We start from the raw sequence: 9154 nt of genomic DNA, 5'->3' as shown, positions 1-9154 counted from the left end.
TTTGTCGAGGCACAGAACTGCAGGAGGGTACCAAAACATTTTTGCAGCGTTGCAGGTCCCCAAGAACACAGTAGGACAATCAACAATTACAGAAATACAATTGTTCTCATTATCCAATTGTATTGCAACAATCTCAGGCGGGTGTTTATGGTCTGTATCTGTGCTCTCGAGCATATCATACCCAGTCCTCTGCTGAAATATCTTCCTGCATATCTTGTATCCACTGAAGTCTCTTACTATCAGAGTTGTCTTCATGAGTAGCTACCATTTTCCAATATAATGATGTAATTTGACCTCTCCCATAACACATATTAACAGAGAGCGTTTCTAAAGTGGTCAAAGTAGGTTGTAGGGCAGATTGTTTTAGACTGGAAAAAATAAAGCTTCTCAATTGTAAGTATTTGAAAAAATAATTTTGTGGTAAGTTAAATCTTCCCTTTAGTTCTTCAAATGACATTAGCCCTTTTTTTTATTGTATAAGTCCATTACTTTAACAATACCTTTTCTTCTAATTTCTTTAAACCCCAAGTCATTTTTACCAGGTGTGAAATTGTCATTTCCCCAAATTGGTGTAAAACTGGATAATACAGGGGATTCACCCAGATATTGCTGTACTTCCTGCCATATAATTGGTGTTTTTAACAAAGGGATTAGTAGTCTTCTTCTTTAGTTTCTTAAAGGGAGCAGAGTACAAATATCCATCCAAAGTGAAGCCTTTTGTGGTTTCTTGGAGAACCAAAACATTGCAGCCCAGTAATGCCACTGTAGGTTTGGAAGTTGCATCCCCCCTCTGTCATAGGGCAAATAAAGAAGAGAAAGTCTAAGCCTTGGTTTTCTGTTGCTCCAGATAACATTTGAGAGTATCTTTCAGATATTTGGGGAAACTAAAGGTGGTGGAGCCAGAGGAATTGATTGAAATGGATAAAGAAATTTGGGCAGAATATTCATCTTAATGATATTTATTCTACCAGTAATAGATATAGACAATGATGTCCATCTGTTGATGGATTCTGTTACACTCGTCACCATGGGGACATCATTTGTTGAGCTCAAGGAGCTAAATTCTGGTGTGATTTTAATACCAAGATATGTGAAACCTTGTTCTGTATTCACAAATGGATGCTGTACAATTGGATTCAGTCTCTCTTGCTTGTTTAGGAAAAGGTTTTCAACTTTAATCCCAAAAAACTGACAAGTTATTAATTAAATTGGAGAGGGAAGAAAATTATTTAGATCTGTTAGGAATAAGAGGGTATCATCTGCATACAGGGCCACTCAATGTGCAAAATCTATTTTTATTCCTCTAATTGACGGGTGGGCCCTGACTGCAATGGCAAAGGGTTCTATAGCTAAAAGAAGGATGTCCAGCCAGTCCAGGACTCTTTCTCGTGCCCCAGAAAAGCTTAAAAGGTTGTGAAATCAAGTTGTTAGTGGCAACTTCTGCAGTGGGGTTGGTATATCATATCTTAATCCATTTACAGAAGTAGTTCCCAAACCCAAATTTCACATTTTGTTGGTTATTTATCAGGCTTCAGAATAAGATGAAAGCCTCCAATAGGCAAGCAGCTTGGTGAAAAGGCAACAACTGTTGGCGCAATTATTAGAAAATGGAAGAAGTTCAAGATGACGGTCAATCACCCTCGGTCTGGGGCTCCATGCAAGATCTCACCTCGTAGGGCATCAATGATCATGAGGAAGGTGGACCTACACGGCAGGACCTGGTCAATGACCTGAAGAGAGCTGGGACCACAGTCTCAAAGAAAACCATTAGTAACACACTACGCCGTCATGGATTAAAATCCTGCAGCGCACGCAAGGTCCCCCTGCTCAAGCCAGCGCATGTCCAGACCCGTCTGAAGTTTGCCAATGACCATCTGGATGATCCAGAGGAGGAATGGGAGATGGTCATGTGGTCTGATGAGACAAAAATATAGCTTTTTGGTCTAAACTCCACTCGCTGTGTTTGGAGGAAGAAGGATGAGTACAACCCCAATAACACCATCCCAACCGTGAAGCATGGAGGTGGAAACATCATACTTTGGGGATGCTTTTCTGCAAAGGGGACAGGACGACTGCACCGTATTGAGGGGAGGATGGATGGGGCCATGTATCGCGAGATCTTGGCCAACAACCTCCTTCCCTCAGTAAGAGCATTGAAGATGTGTCGTGGCTGGGTCTTCCAGCATGACAACGACCCGAAACACACAGCCAGGACAACTAAGGAGTGGCTCCGTAAGAAGCATCTCAAGGTCCTGGAATGGCCTAGCCAGTCTCCAGACCTGAACCCAATAGAAAATATTTGGAGGGAGCTGAAAGTCCGTATTGCCCAGCGACAGCCCCGAAACCTGAAGGATCTGGAGAAGGTCTGTATGGAGGAGTGGGCCAAAATCCCTGCTGCAGTGTGTGCAAACCTGGTCAAGACCTACAGGAAACGTATGATCTCTGTAATTGCAAACAAAGGTTTCTGTACCAAATATTAAGTTCTGCTTTTCTGATGTATCAAATACTTATGTCATGCAATAAAATGCAAATTAATTACTTAAAAATCATACAATGTGATTTTCTGGATTTTTGTTTTAGATTCCGTCTCTCACAGTTGAAGTGTACCTATAAAAAAAATTACAGACCTCTGAATGCTTTGTAAGTAGGAAACACTGCCGATTTTGCAGGTTATCAAGTACTTGTTCTCCCCACTGTATATACAGTGCATTGGGAAATTATTCAGACATCATTTACATTTACATTTTAGTCATTTAGCAGACGCTCTTATCCAGAGCGACTTACAGTTAGCACATACATTATTTTATCGAACCCACAACCCTGGCGTTGCAAACGCCATGCTCTACCAACTGAGCTACATCCCCTGCCGGCCATTCCCTCCCCTACCCTGGACGACGCTGGGCCAATTGTGCGCCGCCCCATGGGTCTCCCGGTCGCGGCCGGCTACGACAGAGCCTGGATTCAAACCAGGATCTCTAGTGGCACAGCTAGCACTGCGATGCAGTGCCTTAGACCACTGCGCCACTCGGGAGACAAAGACCCCTTGACTTTTTCCACATTTAGGTATGTTACAGCGTTATTCTAAAATAGATTAAGATTAAGTTGTTTGTTTCCCTCATTAATCTACACACAATACCCCATAATGACAAAGCAAAAACTTGTTTTTATCAATTGTTGCTAACATTTTTTAACCAAATATAATAAAAAATACGAAAATATCACATTTACATAAGTATTCAGACCCTTTATTCAGTACTTTGTTTTAGCACCTTTGGCAGCGATTACAGCCTTGAGTCTTCTTTGGTATGACGCTACAAGCTTGGCACACCTGTATTTGGAGAGTTTCTCCCATTCTTCTCTGCAGATCCTCTCAAGCTCTGTCAGATTGGATGGAGAGTGTCGCTGCACAGCTATTTTCTGGTCTCTCCGGAGATGTTAGATCGGGTTGAAGTCCGGGCTCTGGCTGGGTCACTCAAGGACGTTCAGAGACTTGTCCCAAAGCCACTCCTGCGTTGTCTTGGCTGTGTGCTTAGGGTAGTTGTCCTGTTGAAAGGTGAACCTTCGCCCCAGTCTGAGGTCCTGAGTATTCTGGAGCAGGTTTCATCAAGGATCTCTCTGTACTTTGCTCCGTTCATCTTTCCCTCGATCTTGACTAGTGTCCTAGTCCCTGCCGCTGAAAAACATCCCCACAGCATGATGCTGACACCACCACGCTTCACCGTAGGGATGGTGCCAGGTTTCCTCCAGATGTGATGCTTGGGATTCAGGCCAAAGAGTTCAATATTGGTTTCATCAGACCAGAGAATCTTCCTTCTCATGGTCTGAGAGTCTTGAGGTGCCTTTTGGCAAACTCCAAGTGGGCTGTCATGTGCCCTTTACATTTACATTTACGTCATTTAGCAGACGCTCTTATCCAGAGCGACTTACAAATTGGTGCATTCACCCTATAGCCAGTGGGATAACCACTTTACAATTTTTTATTTTATTTTTTTTTGGGGGGGGGGGGGGGGGGGGGTAGAAGGATTACTTTATCCTATCCCAGGTATTCCTTAAAGAGGTGGGGTTTCAAATGTCTCCGGAAGGTGGTGAGTGACTCCGCTGTCCTGGCGTCGTGAGGGAGCTTGTTCCACTATTGGGGTGCCAGAGCAGCGAACAGTTTTGACTGGGCTGAGTGGGAACTATGCTTCCGCAGAGGAAGGGGAGCCAGCAGGCCAGAGGTGGATGAACGCAATGCCCTCGTTTGGGTGTAGGGACTGATCAGAGCCTGAAGGTACGGAGGTGCCGTTCCCCTCACTGCTCCATAGGCAAGCACCATGGTCTTGTAACGGATGCGAGCTTCAACTGGAAGCCAGTGGAGTGTGCGGAGGAGGGGGGTGACGTGAGAGAACTTGGGAAGGTTGAACACCAGACGGGCTGCGGCATTCTGGATGAGTTGTAGGGGTTTAATGGCACAGGCAGGGAGCCCAGCCAACAGTGAGTTGCAGTAATCCAGACGGGAGATGACAAGTGCCTGGATTAGGACCTGTGCCGCTTCCTGTGTAAGGCAGGGTCGTACTCTCTGAATGTTGTAGAGCATGAACCTGCAGGATCGGGTCACCGCCTTGATGTTAGCGGAGAACGACAGGGTGTTGTCCAGGGTCATGCCAAGGCTCTTCGCACTCTGGGAGGAGGACACAACAGAGTTGTCAACCGTGATGGCGAGATCACGGAACGGGCAGTCCTTCCCCGGGAGGAAGAGCAGCTCCGTCTTGCCAGGGTTCAGCTTGAGGTGGTGATCCGTCATCCATACTGATATGTCTGCCAGACATGCAGAGATGCGATTCGCCACCTGGTTATCAGAAGGGGGAAAGGAGAAGATTAGTTGTGTATCGTCAGCGTAGCAATGATAGGAGAGGCCATGTGAGGATATGACAGAGCCAAGTGACTTGGTGTATAGGGAGAAAAGGAGAGGGCCTAGAACTGAGCCCTGGGGGACACCAGTGGTGAGAGCACGTAGTGCGGAGACAGCTTCTCGCCACGCCACTTGGTAGGAGCGACCGGTCAGGTAGGACGCAATCCAGGAGTGAGCCGCGCCGGAGATGCCCAGCTCGGAGAGGGTGGAGAGGAGGATCTGATGGTTCACAGTATCAAAGGCAGCAGACAGGTCTAGAAGGACAAGAGCAGAGGAGAGAGAGTTAGCTTTAGCAGTGCGGAGGGCCTCCGTGACACAGAGAAGAGCAGTCTCAGTTGAATGACCAGTCCTGAAACCTGACTGGTTTGGATCAAGAAGGTCATTCTGAGAGAGATAGCAAGAGAGTTGGCACGCTAAAGACGGCACGCTCAATAGTTTTGGAAAGAAAAGAAAGAAGGGATACTGGTCTGTAGTTGTTGACATCAGTGGGATCGAGTGTTGGTTTTTTGAGAAAGGGTGCAACTCTCGCTCTCTTGAAGACGGAAGGGACATAGCCAGCAGTCAAGGATGAGTTGATCAGCGAGGTGAGGTAGGGGAGAAGGTCACCGGAGATGGTCTGGAGAAGAGAGGAGGGGATGGGGTCAAGCGGGCAGCTGCCCCTGAAGCAAGCACCAGTTAGCCGTGAGCTAGCCTCGAGCCAGGCCCATTTCCCGGCTATCTACCTCTGTCTACCGGACGGGAGTAGCCAGCTAACTAGCTACTTGCTATTAGCCACCATCAGCGGTTTTTCACCATTGTCTGTGGCCTGCACTACCAGCCAGCTCTAGCCTGGACTATTATCGGCCAGTCTGCACTGTCTGCACAGCGTGTTATCGACCCAGAACATCGGTTTTTCTGCCGGAATCACTGAATCACTGGACTTTTAACAACATATCATCACAGCTAGCTGCAACCAAATGGACGTTGTTGTGGGTAATCAGCCTTGAGCTATCCTAAAGCCAGGCCCATCGCCCGGCTATCTACCTCTCTGTCAACCGGACGGGACCTCCTAGTGTTGACACGGAGCCCCGCCGATCCAACACGACTGGTCTGCCGACGAAATCGTCTGATGTGGTTACAGCAGGCTTCCCGTTACGACGTCGACCACGAAGACCCATCTGCTAGCCCTGGCCCGCTAGCACACGCTAGCCATGGCCTCTTGCTCGCCAGTGCTATAGCAGCCTCCGAACTACCTCCGAACTCTCCTATTGCTGTTCACCGGACCTTATGATAACTCAGCTATACAGCTGATGCCTGCTGGACTGTTCCTTTATACGGTACCGCATCCTGTTTATGTTTAGCCTCAGCCCAAACTTTGTCGCCATTACCAGCTGTTGCCTTAGCTCTCTCGAATAACACCTGTGATTGCTTTATGCCTCTCTCCCATGTCAATATGCTTTGCTTATTGCTGTTTTGGTTATTTCTTATTGTACTATTTCACTGTAGATCCCCCAGCCCAGCTCAACCTACCTTTAGATAGCTCCTTTGTCCCACCCCCCATACACGCGGAGACCGACTCAATCGGTGCCTCCAGTGATGCTATCTCTTTCATCGTTACCCAACGTTTAGATTTACCTCCACTGTACTCATATCCTTCCATATCCTTTTCTGTACATAATGCCCTGAATCTATTCTACAACGCACGGAAATCTGCCCCTTTTTTTCCTCTGTACTCAACGCACTAGAAGACCAGTACTTAAAGCCTTTAGCCGTATTCTTATTATACTCCTCCTCTGTTCCTCTGGTGATGTAGAGGTTAACCCAGGCCCTGTAGCCCCCAGTATCACTCCTACTCCCCAGGCGTTATCATTTGTTGACTTCTGTAACCGTAAAAGCCTTGGCTTCTTGCACGTTAACATCCAAAGCCTCCTCCCTAAGTTTGAGTTATTCACTGCGTTAGCACACTCCGCCAACCCTGATGTTCTAGCAGTGTCTGAATCCTGGCTTAGGAAGGCCACCAGAAATGTCCATCTCCAACTACAACATTTTCCGTCTCGATAGAACTGCCAAAGGGGGTGGGGTTGCAATCTACTGTAGAGAGAGCCTGCAGAGCTCTATTGTACTATCCAGGTCTGTGCCCAAACAGTTTGAGCTTCTACTTCTAAAAATCAACCTTTCCAGAAATAAGTCTCCCACTGTTGCCGCTTGCTACAGACACCCCTCAGCCCAGAGCTGTGCCCTGGACACCATATGTGAACTGATCGCCCCCCATCTATCCTCAGAGTTCGTACTGCTTGGTGACCTAACTGGGATATGCTTAACACCCCGGCCAACCTACAATCTAAACTAGATGCCCTTAATCTCACACAAATTATCAACGAACCTACCAGGTACAACCCCAAATCTGTAAACATGGGCACCCTCATAGATATCATCCTGACAAATATACCCTCTAAATAGACCTCCGCTGTCTTCAACCAGAATCTCAGCGATTATTGCCTGCGTCCGTAATGGGTCCGCGGTCAAACGACCACTCCTCATCACTGTCAAACGCTCCCTAAAACACTTCAGCGAGCAGGCCTTTCTAATTGACCTGGCCCGGGTATCCTGGATGGATATTGACCTCATTCCGTCAGTAGAGGATGCCTGGTTGTTCTTTAAAAGTGCTTTCCTCTCAATCTTAATTTTTTGAATGGGGCATGCTTATTTATCCTCAGACTTGACTGCCCTTGACTAGCACAAAAACATCCTGTGGCGTACTGCGTTAGCATCGAACAGCCCCCGCGATATGCAACTTTTTAGGGAAGCCAGGAACCAATATACACAATCAGTTAGGAAAGCAAAGGCTAGCTTTTTCAAACAGAAATGTGCATCCTGTAGCACTAACTCCAAAAAGTTTTGGGACACTGTAAAGTCCATGGAAAATAAGAGCATCTCCTCCCAACTGCCCACTGCACTGAGGCTAGGAAACACTGTCACCACAGATAAATCTACAATAATAGAGAATTTCAACAAGCATTTTGCTACGGCTGGCCATGCTTTCCACCTGGCTACCACTACCCCGGACACCAGCTCTGCACCCTCCGCTGCAACGTGCCCATGCCCCCCCACTTCTCCTTCACACAAATTCAGACAGCTGATGTTCTGAAATAACTGAAAAATCTGGACCCCTACAAATCAGCTGGGCTAGACAATCTGGACCCTTTCTTTCTAAAATTAGCTGCCAAAATTGTCACAACCCCTATTACTAGCCTGTTCAACCTCTCTTTCGTAACGTCTGAGATCCCCAGAGATTGGACAGCTGCCGCGGTCATCCCCCTCTTCAAAGGGGGTGACACTCTAGATCCAGACTGTTAGACCTATATTAATCCTGCCCTGCCTTTCAAAAGTATTTGAAAGCCAAGTTAACAAACAGATCACCGTCCATTTCGAATCCCACCGTACCTTCTCCGCTATGCAATCCGGTTTCCGAGCTGGTCATGGGTGCACATCAGCCACGCTCAAGATCCTAAACGATATTATAACCGCGATCGATAAAAGACAGTACTGCGCAGCCATCTTCATCGACCTGGCCAAGGCTTTCGACTCTGTCAACCACCGCATTCTTATTGGCAGACTAAATAGCCTTGGTTTCTCTAATGACTGCCTCGCCTGCTTCACCAACTACTTCTCAGATAGAGTTCAATGTGTCAAATCGGAGGGCCTGTTGTCTGGACCTCTGGCCGTCTCTATGGGGGTGCCACAGGGTTCAATTCTCGGGCCGACTCTATTCTCTGTGTATATCAATGATGTCGCTCTTGCTGCTGGTGACGCTCGGATCCACCTCTATGCGGACGACACCATTTTGTATACATCTGGCCCTTCATTGGACACTGTGTTAACAAACCTTCAAACGAGCTTCAACGCCATACAACACTCCTTCCGTAGCCTCCAACTGCTCTTAAACACTAGTAATACTAAATGCATGCTCTTCAACCGAATGCTGCTTGCACCCGACTAGAATCACTACTCTCGGCGGGTCTGACCTAGAGTATGTGGACAACTACAAATACCTAGGTGTCTAGTTAGACTGTAAACTATCCTTCCAGACTCACATTAAGCATCTCCATTCAAAAGTTAGATCTAGAATTGGCTTCCTATTTCGCAACAAAGCCTCCTTCACTCATGCTGCCAAACATGCCCTCGTAAAACTGACTATCCTACCGATCCTTGACTTTGGCGATGTCATTTACAAATTAGCCTCCAACACTCTACTCAGCAAATTGGATGTAGTCTATCACAGTG

Source organism: Coregonus lavaretus (assembly GCF_964263955.1).
Source record: "Coregonus lavaretus genome assembly, contig: HAP1_SCAFFOLD_109, whole genome shotgun sequence".
Classification (NCBI taxonomy): domain Eukaryota; kingdom Metazoa; phylum Chordata; class Actinopteri; order Salmoniformes; family Salmonidae; genus Coregonus; species Coregonus lavaretus.
This window is presented reverse-complemented; position numbering follows the sequence as displayed.